The 16,261-nt window shown below is 47.2% G+C and overlaps 1 protein-coding gene across 1 annotated transcript in view; it reads right to left on the bottom strand.

Annotated features, from left to right (window-relative positions):
- GC (GC vitamin D binding protein) overlaps window positions 1-16,261 on the bottom strand; it is a 302,249-nt gene that overhangs the window by 58,634 nt on the left and 227,354 nt on the right. The window lies entirely within an intron of this gene.

The raw sequence follows: 16,261 nt of genomic DNA, 5'->3' as shown, positions 1-16,261 counted from the left end.
TAAAGCATATATGCAAAATTTGCTGGATTAAATTAAAGGGGTTGTTCGGTCAAAATCGTTAAGTCTGCAGTTACTCAGTGTGCCTGCAGACTTATGAATCCCCCCAGTGCACTCACTGTGCACTATGAGATTCGCTCATTCCTGAACTGGGACCCGAGGTAATGTATGAGTTATGCATACTCCTGGCCAGAGTCCTCCATACAGTGATGCGGTTGTCCAGTGGGCATGGATGACTAAAGGGTTTTCCCTTGCTCCATACACTTCTATGCTGCGCCCACTTTGAGTCTCAGCTCAACAGGCACAATGACATTAGTACATTGTGTTGAGCTTCAGAACTCCAATGCAGAGGCAGCAACAGGGGGAACAGGGTCAGTTGTGTATTTTTTAATTAATACAAATAAAATTACTTAGATGGGACTGTGATTTTGTGTGTGAAGGACTTACTGTGAGGCCATCATACTGTGGGTAGGAGGATATGAAGCCATCATAAGTTTTGGCGGCTCCATCCACTGTATGTGAGAGGATTGTGGCAATGATCAAACTATGTGTGAGAATCAGGTGGCACTCACACTGTGTGTGTAAGGACCCCATTACACGTATCACTGTCCCAGCGATCACACCAACGATCTGATGTAGATGGGATCACTGGGACATAGTTATCTGATCGTTGGTGAGCTGTCACATAGACAGCCCCTCTAGCGATCAGGACCAGCGAGCAAGCTGGTTTCTAATGTAAACAGCGGGTATCTAAGAGCCACGCGGCTCTTAGTTACCCGCTGTTTACCTTGGAAACCAGCGTGCACACTGGTTTACAGGGTAAACAGCGGGTAACTAAGAGCTGCATGGCTCTTAGATACCCGTTGTTTACATTGGAAACCAACACCCAGCGTCGCTGATCGCTGGTCTCTCGCTGCCGCACGCAGCGATGCGCGCTGGCCAGCGGGAGACCAACGATCAAAAAACAGCCCAGGACGTTTGAGCGCGATCAGCGATACCCGGCAGGGGGGCCAGTCACTGATCCATGTCACACACAGCGCTATCGCTGAGAAGATCGCTGTGGCGTTACAAAATCAGCGATCTCTCTGGCGATCTCGCTGTGTGTGAGGGGGCCTTAAGTGAGTGTTCTGCTGAAGATTTTACTGTGTGGGAGCCTGTTTGGTTACCATTATACCATTGTGGAGGGCCATTATGCTGCATGGAGAGCTATGCGGGAGACATTTTACTGTTTGTAGGAATGTGTGAGTGCCATTATACTGTATGGAGTGCTGGGTGGGGATGTTTATACTATGTGGAGAGTTGTGTTTGGGCCATTACATTATGTGTAGGGCTGTGGGGCCCTCATACTGTGTGGAGGGCTGTGGACCCATCATACTGTGTTTTGGGACTATATGGGCTATCATTCTGTGTTTTGGATCTGCAGGGGCCATCATGCTATATATTTTGAAAGAGGGAACCATTATTCTGTGTTCTGGGACTGTGGGGTCCATCATACTGTGGAGCATGCTGTGGAGAACACTAATTCCTAATTACTTTCTAAGTGTTGCAACACATCTCTTTCTTTGTCTTTAAAAGTTTGTATATACTCCCTTCTGTGATATTTTTTTTTCAGTGGATAGGTGGCTCTCTTTGGTCTTTTGTTATGGACCCCCATAATTTCTATGTAGGCCATTGCTCATAAACTAGCTAAAATATTCTGCAGCTCATATAATGAATGACAGAGAGATTGTGCATATGGTAGCATATTACTATGTCTTTTAGGGATACCATCTGATTACCACACTATGGCATTCCATACAGATACTTATTCCACAAATATTTCAGAATTATTTTCCTGTTACCTCTGAGTTAACACTGCTGCAACTGGGTATGAATAATATCCTTCAAACATACAGAATATTTTCTGCAGCCATTACCTCCATAGCACAAAAATGGAAATCACCCTCAACCACTTCCAGACATATTGACGTACTATTACTATTACATCATATCTCGGGTCCCCTTCTTTGAGGCAAGCTAAAGACCTGAGCATACATCATTGCCAGAAGACACTGGCTGTGCTATATTGCCAACATCTGCCTCTAATAGCATCATGTAGAGCAGAGCTCTGCCAACTGCTGCTCACCATCACTTACAGTATATACCACCAGTGTCGGACTGGAACTCATCATGATCACTTTTCCACTACATGCAAATGTGACATTATCCTCAATTACAAATTTATATAAAAATGAACTGGGTAGATTGTTAAGGGAACCTGTCACCACAAATAATGCTATAAACCTGCAGATATGCGGTTAATCTGCAGGTTATCAGCATGGATATACTATCCGGCACCTACACATAGCAGAATGCGGAGAGAAAATGAACTTTATTCTCCCCACCAGCATTCGGTATTCAGTCCTGGAGGTGGTCAATGGCGCCGCTTCAGTCACCGCTCTTAGTATACAAAGCAGCCACTGTCCCGTGCCGGCCTCAATGTAGAGCCAATGTTAGTCAGGGCTGGGGGAGCAGCTACAGCGGTGACTGAACCGGCACCACCCCCATTACTGAATATTGAATGCTGGCGGGGAGAACAAATTTCAATTTCTCCCCGCAGCATTCGGCTGTGTTCAGACACCAGGCAGCATAATAACACTCAACCTGCAGATTAATCACATATCTGCAGGTTTATAGCATTATCCCAGGTGACAAGTTCCCTTTAATGAATAAGATGCTGTCTTTGTCTGTACATAGTGAATCAAGTATATTGGAACAAGTACTGCTCATATATGAGGGTAGTGTCACAATCTTGCACAAGGGCCCACCGGAGGATTCTCCTGTTCTGTGAGCCAGTCCAAGTCTGCATGCCACTGTCAATTGCTGATAGGGACATTACAAGCGCACAAACCGAGAGGCACGCTGCTCCACGTAGCTGCCATTATGATACTCACAGTGTATGAAGACCATTCTGTGGCTGGCATTCATAGGATATCGTGATTTTTGTGACATACAGCAATACTATGGTATTGCAGTATATTGACATCATTGGTACTGGATAATGGGAAAAAAATTCAAAGTGCAATGAAAATTAAAAAAGTGCAATTATTTTTTTTTCCATGTTCACTAAATGCTAAAACTGACCTGCCATTAGAGTTGAGCGAAACTGGTCGAAAAATTTCAAAAGTCGCCGACTTTTGGCAAAGTCGGGTTTCACGAAACGAAACCCGACCCTAGGATGAGGTCGGCCACGAGGTCGGCGACTTACGCGCCAAAGTCGCGTTTCAAAAGTTTGTTTTGCGCTCTTTTTCAGCCAATCAGGATCCACGGACACTGTGGGCAACGTGATGACATAGGCACGGGTCACCACCATCTTTCAGAAGGTTATCCAAGTGATTGGCTTGCTTTGGGGGGCGTCACAGGGGGTATAAAAGGGCGTGCACGCCGACTGCCATGTTACTCATGCTGATCTCAGAATAGGGAGAGCTGCTGCTGTTGCTGATTTTGTAGGGAGAGCGTTAGGCAGGGAAGAAGACACCAAAAACTGCTTCTGCTGCTAGCGATTTTGCCTGTACAACCCACCAGTCACTGTGTGTGCAGTGCAAGGGGAGGCTATATAGTGGTGTATCAGTGGTGTTGGTTGTTGGGCTGCCTTCTAAGGCTTCCTGACATTCCTGCATTGCTGTTTACCAACTGCTCCGCAAACTGCTTTTTTAAAAGCAATCCCAATTTTTTTTTTTTGTCCTGCTGAGAAGAAAAAAAAACTGCTGCTAGCGATTTTGCCTGTACAACACATCAGTCACTGTGTGTGCAGTGCAAGGGGAGGCTATATAGTGGTATATCAGTGGTGTTGGTTGTTGGGCTGCCTTCTAAGGCTTCCTGACATTCCTGCATTTCTGTTTACCCACTGCTCCGCAAACTACTTTTTTAAAAGCAATCCCAATTTTTTTTTTTGTCCTGCTGAGGTACTGAGCGTGCATTTTTTCACACCATACAGCAGTGTACGCTCCTCACACAGTACCGTGTAACGGCTGTTATCACAGCCACAGTGAAGCTATCAGTGTGTCACTCTGTGAGAATAAAACGAGGACATGTTCCGTTCTTACAGACCTGCACTCTAGGGAGATTCCTATTCTGCCCAATTCTACATACACCTTGTAGTTTGTGATACACTAGCCAATTTCTGCCTGTGACATAGCGCTCAGATATTCATTGGGCCTCACACAATCCAAAAGTGTCCAGTGTCCACAAGTGTCTGCCGAAATTCAAAATCTCCCTTATCCTCTAGTCACTTTTGTCACAGCTGTGCCATCGAGCCTGTGACATAGCGCTCAGATATTCATTGGGCCTCACACAATCCAAAAGTGTCCAGTGTCCACAAGTGTCTGCTGAAATTCAAAATCTCCCTTATCCTCTAGTCACTTTTGTCACAGCTGTGCCATCGAGCCTGTGACATAGCGCTCAGATATCAGTGGGCCTCACACAATCCAAAAGTGTCCAGTGTCCACAAGTGTCTGCAGAAATTCAAAATCTCCCTTATCCTCTCGTCACTTTTGTCACAGCTGTGCCATCGAGCCTGTGACATAGCGCTCAGGTATCAGTGGGCCTCACACAATCTAAAAGTGTCCAGTGTCCACAAGTGTCTGCTGAAATTCAAAATCTCCCTTATCCTCTAGTCACTTTTCTCACAGCTGTGCCATCGAGCCTGTGACATAGCGCTCAGATATCAGTGGGCCTCACACAATCCAAAAGTGTCCAGTGTCCACAAGTGTCTGCAGAAATTCAAAATCTCCCTTATCCTCTAGTCACTTTTGTCACAGCTGTGCCATCGAGCCTGTGACATAGCGCTCAGATATCAGTGGGCCTCACACAATCCAAAAGTGTCCAGTGTCCACAAGTGTCTGCAGAAATTCCAATTCTCCCTTATCCTCTAGTCACTTTTGTCACAGCTGTGCCATCGAGGCTGTCACATAGCGCTCAGATATTCATTGGGCCTCACACAATCCAAAAGTGTCCAGTGTCCACAAGTGTCTGCTGAAATTCAAAATCTCACTTATCCTCTAGTCACATTTGTCACAGCTGTGCCATCGAGCCTGTGACATAGCGCTCAGATATCAGTGGGCCTCACACAATCCAAAAGTGTCCAGTGTCCACAAGTGTCTGCAGAAATTCAAAATCTCCCTTATCCTCTAGTCACTTTTGTCACAGCTGTGCCATTGAGCCTGTGACATAGCGCTCAGATATCAGTGGGCCTCACACAATCCAAAAGTGTCCAGTGTCCACAAGTGTCTGCAGAAATTCAAAATCTCCCTTATCCTCTAGTCACTTTTGTCACAGCTGTGCCATCGAGCCTGTCACATAGCGCTCAGATATTCATTGGGCCTCACACAATCCAAAAGTGTCCAGTGTCCACAAGTGTCTGCTGAAATTCAAAATCTCCCTTATCCTCTAGTCACTTTTGTCACAGCTGTGCCATAGAGCCTGTGACATAGTTCTCAGATATCAGTGGGCCTCACGCAATCCACAAGTGTCCAGTGTCCACAAGTGTCTGCAGAAATTCAAAATCTCCCTTATCCTCTAGTCACTTTTGTCACAGCTGTGCCATCGAGGCTGTCACATAGCGCTCAGATATTCATTGGGCCTCACACAATCCAAAAGTGTCCAGTGTCCACAAGTGTCTGCTGAAATTCAAAATCTCACTTATCCTCTAGTCACTTTTGTCACAGCTGTGCCATCGAGCCTGTGACATAGCGCTCAGATATCAGTGGGCCTCACACAATCCAAAAGTGTCCAGTGTCCACAAGTGTCTGCAGAAATTCAAAATCTCCCTTATCCTCTAGTCACTTTTGTCACAGCTGTGCCATTGAGCCTGTGACATAGCGCTCAGATATCAGTGGGCCTCACACAATCCAAAAGTGTCCAGTGTCCACAAGTGTCTGCAGAAATTCAAAATCTCCCTTATCCTCTCATCACTTTTGTCACAGCTGTGCCATCGAGCCTGTGACATAGCGCTCAGATATCAGTGGGCCTCACACAATCTAAAAGTGTCCAGTGTCCACAAGTGTCTGCAGAAATTCAAAATCTCCCTTATCCTCTCGTCACTTTTGTCACAGCTGTGCCATCGAGCCTGTGACATAGCGCTCAGATATCAGTGGGCCTCACACAATCCAAAAGTGTCCAGTGTCCACAAGTGTCTGCAGAAATTCAAAATCTCCCTTATCCTCTAGTCACTTTTGTCACAGCTGTGCCATCGAGCCTGTGACATAGCGCTCAGATATCAGTGGGCCTCACACAATCCAAAAGTGTCCAGTGTCCACAAGTGTCTGCAGAAATTCAAAATCTCCCTTATCCTCTAGTCACTTTTGTCACAGCTGTGCCATCGAGGCTATCACATAGCGCTCAGATATTCATTGGGCCTCACACAATCCAAAAGTGTCCAGTGTCCACAAGTGTCTGCTGAAATTCAAAATCTCACTTATCCTCTAGTCACTTTTGTCACAGCTGTGCCAACGAGCCTGTGACATAGCGCTCAGATATCAGTGGGCCTCACACAATCCAAAAGTGTCCAGTGTCCACAAGTGTGTGCAGAAATTCAAAATCTCCCTTATCCTCTAGTCACTTTTGTCACAGCTGTGCCATCGAGCCTGTGACATAGCGCTCAGATATCAGTGGGCCTCGATCAATCCACAAGTGTCCAGTGTCCACAAGTGTCTGCAGAAATTCAAAATCTCCCTTATCCTCTAGTCACTTTTGTCACAGCTGTGCCATCGAGCCTGTGACATAGCGCTCAGATATCAGTGGGCCTCACACAATCCAAAAGTGTCCAGTGTCCACAAGTATCTGCAGAAATTCAAAATCTCCCTTATCCTCTAGTCACTTTTGTCACAGCTGTGCCATCGAGCCTGTCACATTGCGCTCAGATATTCATTGGGCCTCACACAATCCAAAAGTGTCCAGTGTCCACAAGTGTCTGCTGAAATTCAAAATCTCCCTTATCCTCTAGTCACTTTTGTCACAGCTGTGCCATCGAGCCTGTGACATAGCGCTCAGATATCAGTGGGCCTCACACAATCCAAAAGTGTCCAGTGTCCACAAGTGTCTGCAGAAATTCAAAATCTCCCTTATCCTCTCGTCACTTTTGTCACAGCTGTGCCATCGAGCCTGTCACATAGCACTCAGATATTCATTGGGCCTCACACAATCCAAAAGTGTCCAGTGTCCACAAGTGTCTGCCGAAATTCAAAATCTCCCTTATCCTCTAGTCACTTTTGTCACAGCTGTGCCATCGAGCCTGTGACAGAGCGCTCAGATATTCAGTGGGCCTCACACAATCCAAAAGTGTCCAGTGTCCACAAGCGTGTGCAGAAATTCAAAATCTCCCTTATCCTCTAGTCACTTTGGTCACAGCTGTGCCATCGAGCCTGTGACAGAGCGCTCAGATATTCAGTGGGCCTCACACAATCCAAAATTGTCCAGTGTCCACAAGTGTCTTCTGAAATTCAAAATCTCCCTTATCCTCTAGTCACTTTTGTCACAGCTGTGCCATCGAGCCTGTGACATAGCGCTCAGATATCAGTGGGCCTCACACAATCCAAAAGTGTCCAGTGTCCACAAGTGTCTGCAGAAATTCAAAATCTCCCTTATCCTCTCGTCACTTTTGTCACAGCTGTGCCATCGAGCCTGTCACATAGCGCTCAGATATTCATTGGGCTTCACACAATCCAAAAGTGTCCAGTGTCCACAAGTGTCTGCTGAAATTCAAAATCTCCTTTATCCTCTAGTCACTTTTGTCACAGCTGTGCCATCGAGCCTGTGACAGAGCGCTCAGATATTCAGTTGGCCTCACACAATCCAAAAGTGTCCAGTGTCCACAAGTGTGTGCAGAAATTCAAAATCTCCCTTATCCTCTAGTCACTTTGGTCACAGCTGTGCCATCGAGCCTGTGACAGAGCGCTCAGTTATTCAGTGGGCCTCACACAATCCAAAAGTGTCCAGTGTCCACAAGGGTCTGCAGAAATTCAAAATCTCCCTTGTCCTATAGACACCTTGTACCTTGTTTTACATTACTATATAGTTTGTTGGATTTTGTCTACATTTCTACCAAAAATGAGGAAGGCTGGTGGAAGAGGCCGTGGAATTGGGCGGGGGTTGGCAGCTGGTAATGATGGTGTTGGTGGTGGATCTGATGGTAGTGGCAAGAGCAAAATAGAACCGAATGCAGGAGGTGTTGAGCATGCGTCATCGTCTGGCTACATAAGGCCTCGAACGCTTAGTTTTCTAGGAGTTGGCAAACCGCTTTTAAAGCCAGAGCATCAGGAAAAAGTTTTGTCTTGCATTGCTGACTCAGCCTCCAGCTCTATCGCCTCCTCTTCTTCAGTTGTAAAAAGTAAAAGCACTGAGTCGTCATTGGAGGCTCATGTTCATGAACCACACCTTTCCTTGTGTCCTTCACCCCAACCAAGATTGAAGGATGACGCAGGCCATACTACTGATTACTCCATGGAGCTGTTTTCACATACCATGCCTGGATTATCAAGTGAAATGGTGAATTACCCAGGCCAAGATGAATCTGACATGGAGTGCACTGATGCACAGCCGCTGATGGATGATTCTGCTGGTACATTCACTCAGAGCACTACATTGTCCTCGCAGTGAACAAAGCCAGATTCTGACCCTGATAAGACTCAGGTGCCCCTTCCCGCACACTATACCACCATACACGGTGACACAGAGGAAGGTGCACATGACATAGAAGAGGAGGTGATGGATGACCCAGTTGTTGACCCAGATTGGCATCCATTGGGGGAAGAGGGTGCTGCTTCCAATAGCTCAGATGAGGAGCATCCACAGCAGACATCGACATCGCAACAGCTGTTATCTGGCAGGCCCGGAGCACTCCAAAGACAGGTTCCAAACATCAAAAGAGTTGCTGGACAGCTTGTCCAGAGGGTCAAAAGATCACAGTGTGCTAGGCCGCAAAATATCTGCCAAAGTAGGAAGAGTGCAGTGTGGCACTTTTTTGAACAAAATCCTCATGATCAGGCCAAGGTTATCTGTAAGAAGTGCACAAAGACCTTTAGCCGAGGGAAAAATCTGAAAAATTTGAATACCAGTTGCATGCTTAGACATTTAAACACCATGCACTTGCAAGCGTGGACACAACACCAAACCTCAAGTGCCACATGTGCAACTGATCACAACGAAGGTAGTCAGCAACGCTACATTGTTTCCCCCACTGTAAGCCCACCGGTTAGCACAGCAGCAAATGTTGAGGTGTCGTTGCAAGGCCACAGCAGTCAGGGAATCCCACTGTTATATCAACGAAAGACTGATTCTAGGCCATCAGAAAGAACACCAACTCCATCACCATCATCAACCCTCTCTCAGTCTGCCCTGTCCACCGCTACTTCCACCGTATGCAGCTCTCAAGTCCAGCTCACCCTCCCAGACACTATGAGTAGGTCAAGAAAGTACTCAGTCTCTCATCCGCGTACACTGGGTTTGAACGCCCACATTGCCAAACTAATCTCGTTTGAGATGATGCCCTTTCGGTTGGTGGAAAGTGCAGCTTTCCGCGAACTCATGGCCTATGCAGTACCACGCTATGACCTACCCAGTCGCCACTTCTTCTCTCACAAAGCCATCCCAGCCCTCCACCATCATGTGAAAGACCGCATTGTCCATGCACTCAAGCAGTCAGTGAGCGGAAAGGTGCACCTCACAACTGATGCATGGTCCAGTCGGCATGGCCAGGGCCGTTACGTGTCCATCACTGCGCACTGGGTTAATGTGGTGGATGCAGGGTCCACAGGGGACAGCTGTGGTGGGACAGTGCTGCCTAGCCCACGGTATAGGAAACAGTTGGCTGTAGGCGTTCGACCCTCCTCCTCCTCCTCCTCCTCCAGAAGCGAAAGCTCGTCCACAGAGCGCAGTCATACGAGCACTCCATCTGCAGCTGCCACTGTTTCACACGAGGTGTCCCCCTATCGAGCAGCTAGTGGAAAGCGTCAGCAGGCAGTGTTGCAGATGATGTGTTTGGGCGACAGACACACCGCCGAGGTGCTGGCCGAGTACTTTCAGCGACAAACTGAGTCATGGCTGGGCAGTGTACATCTTGAGGCAGGCAAGGTAGTTAGTGATAACGGGCGTAATTTTGTGGCAGCCATAGCCCTTTCAAAACTCAGCCACATGCCTTGCTTGGCTCACACCTTGAACCTGATGGTGCAGTGCTTCCTCAAAAATTATCCGGAGTTAACAGCCCTGCTCCAGAAGGTGCGAGGACTGTGCGCGCACATCCGCCGGTCGCCTGTACACTCCGTTCGTATGCAGAAGCTGCAGCGATTGCTCCACCTTCCCAACCACCGCCTCATTATCGACATTGCAACAAGGTGGAACTCCACCCTGCACATGGTGGAGCGGCTGTGCGAGCAGAGGCAGGCCATAATGCATTTGTGGGAGGATACACGGCCAGGCACTTTGACAGCAGACATGGAGTTGACCGGTGTGCAGTGGTCGAAGCTGAAAGACCTCTGTAAAGTCCTTCAGTGTTTTGAGGAATGCACACGGCTGGTAAGTGCAGACGACGCCACCCTAAGCATGAGCATCCCACTTATGCGTCTGCTCATGCAAACTTTGACGCACCTTAAGGAGCAGGCTTCTGCAGCCAATGTTGATGAGGAGGAAGAGGAGGAGGGAATCCTTGATGACAATCAGCCATTGTCTGCTCAGGGACCTCTCCTGGACGAGGTGGAGGAAGAAGAGGAGGAGGATGATGGGGATGATTACTTAGGGGAGGAGGATGCATCTCGTGGGGCAAGTGAAAATGTTGGCGTGGCAAGGTCTGGTACAGGGTTTGTGCGTGACTGGAGGGATGTGGATTTGCCAGAAAGTGCTCCTCCAACCAGCACTCGCAGTGCATCATTGACACCGGGAACATTGGCCCACATGTCAGATTATGCCTTGCAGATCCTAAAAAGGGACCCCCGCATTGCCAAAATGATGGACGATGACGACTACTGGTTGGCCAGCATCCTGGATCCACGCTATAAAGGCAAATTACAAAACATCATGCCACAGGAGAATCTTGACCTAATATTGGCTAAAAAACAAGCAACTCTGGTAAATCGGTTGCTTGAGGCATTCCCAGCACACAGCAGCGGTGATGGTTCTCACACGAGCCGTACGGGCCGGGGGCAGCTTGGCAGAGGTGTTTGTGGTGCACACAGCAGAAGTGGCGTTGGAGACAGGGGTTTCATGACAATGTTGTGGACTGATTTTTCAAGTACCGCTCACACAACTGGTAATACTGCATCGATGGAAAGTGACAGGAGACAGCAGTTGTCAACTATGGTTACAAACTACTTTTCCTCCCATATCGATGTTCTCCCACACAGGTCATTCCACTTTGACTATTGGGCCGCTAAACTGGACACCTGGCCTGAATTGGCACAATATGCCTTACAGGAGCTCGCTTGCCCAGCTGCAAGTGTGCTATCGGAAAGAGTCTTCAGTGCAGCTGGATCAATCCTGACAGAAAAAAGGACCCGTCTGTCAACCCAAAATGTGGATGATCTAACCTTCATTAAAATGAACCACGCATGGGTTTCCAAGGATTTTGTCCCACCTTCCCCTGATGACACATTGGGTGACAGAAAAATGGCTTGCTTTGGTCCACCTCTTCCTGGGACTTGACCTATTTCACCTTTTGCATCAGCTGAATGTCCAACATCAACATATGCCACTTTCTAAAACTCCCTAACTGTGCTGCCTCCCCCCCCCCATGGCCGGGGTCACCACCTAGCGCACGACACCGTGCGAGTGCTGTTGCCCTGGACAGGTGGGTAGGCCGACTCTTGGGCGCGGGCACTGGCACAGGGTCCTTCATAGTGCAATCAAGTGTCTCTGACGGTGGTGGTGCACACCCGCCGTCAGACACACCGCCGTACTATGAGGGGCCCAGTGCCAGTACCGACGCCCACGAGTGGGCCCCCCTTGCTTGGGCAGGGCCCCAGCATTTGCAATCTTTACCTCTCCCTGCTCCTCCGCTGTGTAGTCTGGGCCGTCAAATCCATACTGTGCCTGACACCGTCTGAGCCTGCCTCATGATGTATAGACATATATTTTGAATGTGTACGCTATCCATACATGTTATCCGGGGAAACGGTACCCTTTCTAACCTTTGTGCAATCACGTGCAATCCATACTGGGCCTAACACCGTCTGAGCCTGCCTCCTGATGTATAGACATATATTTTGAATGTGTACGCTATCCATACATGTTATCTGGGGATACGGTACCCTTTCTAACCTTTGTGCAATCACGTGCAATCCATACTGGGCCTAACACCGTCTGAGCCTGCCTCCTGATGTATAGACATATCTTTTGAATGTGTACGCTATCCATACATGTTATCCGGGGATACGGTACCCTTTCTAACCTTTGTGCAATCACGTGCAATCCATACTGGGCCTAACACCGTCTGAGCCTGCCTCCTGATGTATAGACATATATTTTGAATGTGTACGCTATCCATACATGTTATCCGGGGATACGGTACCCTTTCTAACCTTTGTGCAATCACGTGCAATCCATACTGGGCCTAACACCGTCTGAGCCTGCCTCCTGATGTATAGACATATATTTTGAATGTGTACGCTATCCATACATGTTATCTGGGGATACGGTACCCTTTTTAACCTTTGTGCAATCACGTGCAATCCATACTGGGCCTAACACCGTCTGAGCCTGCCTCCTGATGTATAGACATATATTTTGAATGTGTACGCTATCCATATATGTTATCCGGGGATACGGTACCCTTTCTAACCTTTGTGCAATCACGTGCAATCCATACTGGGCCTAACACCGTCTGAGCCTGCCTCCTGATGTATAGACATATATTTTGAATGTGTACGCTATCCATACATGTTATCCGGGGATACGGTACCCTTTCTAACCTTTGTGCAATCACGTGCAATCCATACTGGGCCTAACACCGTCTGAGCCTGCCTCCTGATGTATAGACATATATTTTGAATGTGTACGCTATCCATACATGTTATCTGGGGATACGGTACCCTTTCTAACCTTTGTGCAATCACGTGCAATCCATACTGGGCCTAACACCGTCTGAGCCTGCCTCCTGATGTATAGACATATATTTTGAATGTGTACGCTATCCATACATGTTATCCGGGGATACGGTACCCTTTCTAACCTTTGTGCAATCACGTGCAATCCATACTGGGCCTAACACCGTCTGAGCCTGCCTCCTGATGTATAGACATATATTTTGAATGTGTACGCTATCCATACATGTTATCTGGGGATACGGTACCCTTTCTCACCTTTGTGCAATCTTGTGTAATCCATACTGGGCGTGAGAACGGCTGGCGAGCTGTTAAGCAAGCTACAGCACCTGTGGTTTGCACACGTAAGTTTTTCATTTTTTCAGGAATGACGGTTAGGCCTAATTCCGGAACTGCGGTTGACCTGCACTTACTGGGAAATCATTGTTCGCGGGTAATAATTGTAATCAGTGATCCCCATCACTACCGTTGTTCAGCGGGTTATCTGCACCTGTAAGCGACAAACGCTGGCCTTTTCAGTGTAGCGCACATGCAGCCACGGACATGTAAAGGCATGACACACCAGTTATTGGCCAATCTCATGTGCCAGAGCCTCACGTGTCCCTCTAGTATGCCGGACTCGGACCGCGGGGCATGACGGAGTCTCGTTCGTTAACGGAATTAAGCTTGCAATGTGTGCATCTGTTCTGTAGCTGGCATGGTTGAGGTTTCCCAGGTGGAGTCGAATTTAACCGTAGGCTCCACTCCTGGTGGTGCCCTTCTGGACATTCCTTTAAGGTTCAGCTTTGCAACCATACTGCCCACGTAAAACAAACACTTTGTCTTCATGAACGCTGTTTGGAGGGTCATGACTCGTGGGAATAACGCCGCCCAATCAGTTAACCTGCTAGAGAGATCGTTCGTTGCTCCCAAGCATGACATCACACTCCCTAGGAAGAAGGTAATGCCACTGTGGCGACCGTACTCCTGGGGGCGACACAAGTGCACTGATGCCCAGCCACTGCTCGATGAATCTGCTGGTACATTGACCCAGACCACTACATTCCCCTCGCACGCTACACGACCTGAATCTGACCCTGATGAAACTCAGGTTACCCTTCCCATATACAGTTCCATCTTACACGGTGACAAAGAGGAAGCTGCAGATGAAAGTGCAGGTTCGGCCCACCCGCCATCAGACACACCACCGTACTATCAGTGCCAGGGCCGTCGCCAATGAGTGGGCCCCCCCTGCTTGCTCAGGATCACAGCACTTGCAAGGTTGAAATACTGTGCAGTGAGATGGAAGATGGGGACGACGAGGAGTCCAGACATGTACAGCGAGGAGACTTATTTGATTGTTTTCAATGTTGGGACAGCAATTTTTGGGGAGCACTATACTCTGGAGAATGATAGATGGGGCCCACCATACACTGGAACATTCCAAAGGTGGACATCAGACACTGGAGCAGCATTTACAGGGCCCATTATACACTAGAGCATTAGAAATGGGGCCCATTATGTTTGGAGCATTATTTGGGCACATAAGACAGTGGAGCTTCATCCATGGGGACCAACATATACTGTAGCATTATGTGGAGCTCATCATATACTGTTTCAAACATTATATGGGACCAATGATTCTGTATGGAGAAATAGATGGGCCTCGTCATGAGATGTAAAAAGTGAAGTATTTTTCATTGTACTATACCGCTATTTCTCTGCCGTATCGGAGCATGATGATTTGTGGTATGTGTTAAAGGGGCGCTCTTTCGCCCAGGGCACATGAAAACCTGCAGCCAGCCCTCCCCCCCACAACTTTAGCCAAATAACCCCCATTTTTCAGTGCGTAACTTGTATTATGAAGTTAATTAAGGTTGACAAGCTTAAGTAAGAAGAATTGATGCTTTTGGCATTCAAATGGGCACTGTAGGTGTGTTTCCTGTCCTCCTCTCACTGCCGACTTTTATTCCCCATTGACTTACATTGGGTTTCGTGTTTCGGGACGACCCCGACTTTTCCCTATAATCGGACGATCTTGCTCGACCCGACTTTTGGAAAAGTCGGGTTTCACGAAACGAAACTCGACCCTAAAAAAACAAAAGTCGCTCAACTCTACCTGCCATTATGATTCTCCAGGTCATTACAAGTTTGTAGATATCAAATATGTATATGTTCTTTTTTATTTAAGTAGTGAAAAAAGTCGTCATTTTCCTAGACTGGTAGTATCTCCATTTTCTGGTGCTGGGTGAAGGCTTATTTTTTGAATGCCGAGCTGACACTTTTATTGATACCATTTTGGTGTAGATACAATCTTTTGATTGCCCGTTATTGCATTTTAATGCAATGTTGCAGTGACAAAAATACGTAATTCTGGCATTTTGATTTTTTTTGCGCTATGGCATTTATCAATCAGATTAATTCTTTTATATATTGAAAGATTGGGTGATTCTGAACTCAGCAATATCAAATATGTGTATATTTTATTTTTATTTTATTGTTTTATTTTGATTGGGGTGAATGAGGGGTGATTTAAACTCATATTTTTTAATTTTTTTAAATATTTTTAAAAACTTTTTTTTTCAACTTTTTACTTGCTTCAATAGTCTCTACTAGAGTTGAGTGACTTTGGTCGGATCGGGTTTCATGAAACAAAATTTGAGTTGGATGAAACTGGTCCGACTAGGGCAAAAAAAGTCGGAGTTTCGTCCCAAACCCGACCCAAATGCAAGTCAATGGGGAATAAAAGTCGGCATTGAGTGGATGAATGTCGGGTTTTGGACGGAACTTTCGGATGAAACCCGATCCGACCAAAGTCGTTCAAATCTAGTCTCTACGGAAGACTAGAAGCTGCAATCATCCAACCGCTTGTGCTACACAGAGCAGGGCTTCAGCCCCACTCTATGTAGCAGAAATGCTCACTTACTATGAGTTTCGAGCGCTGGGCGGTGCTCATAGCAATCCAGCTATGACAATCACAGGGGTCTGCTGCAGACCCCAGGTTGTCATGCCAACCCATTGGCGATCCACGGTCATGTGACACGAGTCAGATCAGCTGTCATGTGCCGGAAAAGGTGCAGGCTCATCACTGGAGCCTGCACCAAAACGGAGGGTTGGGGGAGGCACCCAAAGATGGACACTGCACGTCATTGGGTATTGAGGGGTTAAAAAGAAATCATAAAAAACAAAAAATAAACATGTGATATTGCTGCATCCAT

This window comes from Dendrobates tinctorius, unplaced genomic scaffold (assembly GCF_039654945.1).
Source record: "Dendrobates tinctorius isolate UK_male_01 unplaced genomic scaffold, ASM3965494v1 ptg000011l, whole genome shotgun sequence".
In the NCBI taxonomy this organism is placed as follows: domain Eukaryota; kingdom Metazoa; phylum Chordata; class Amphibia; order Anura; family Dendrobatidae; genus Dendrobates; species Dendrobates tinctorius.
This window is presented reverse-complemented; position numbering and strand designations above follow the sequence as displayed.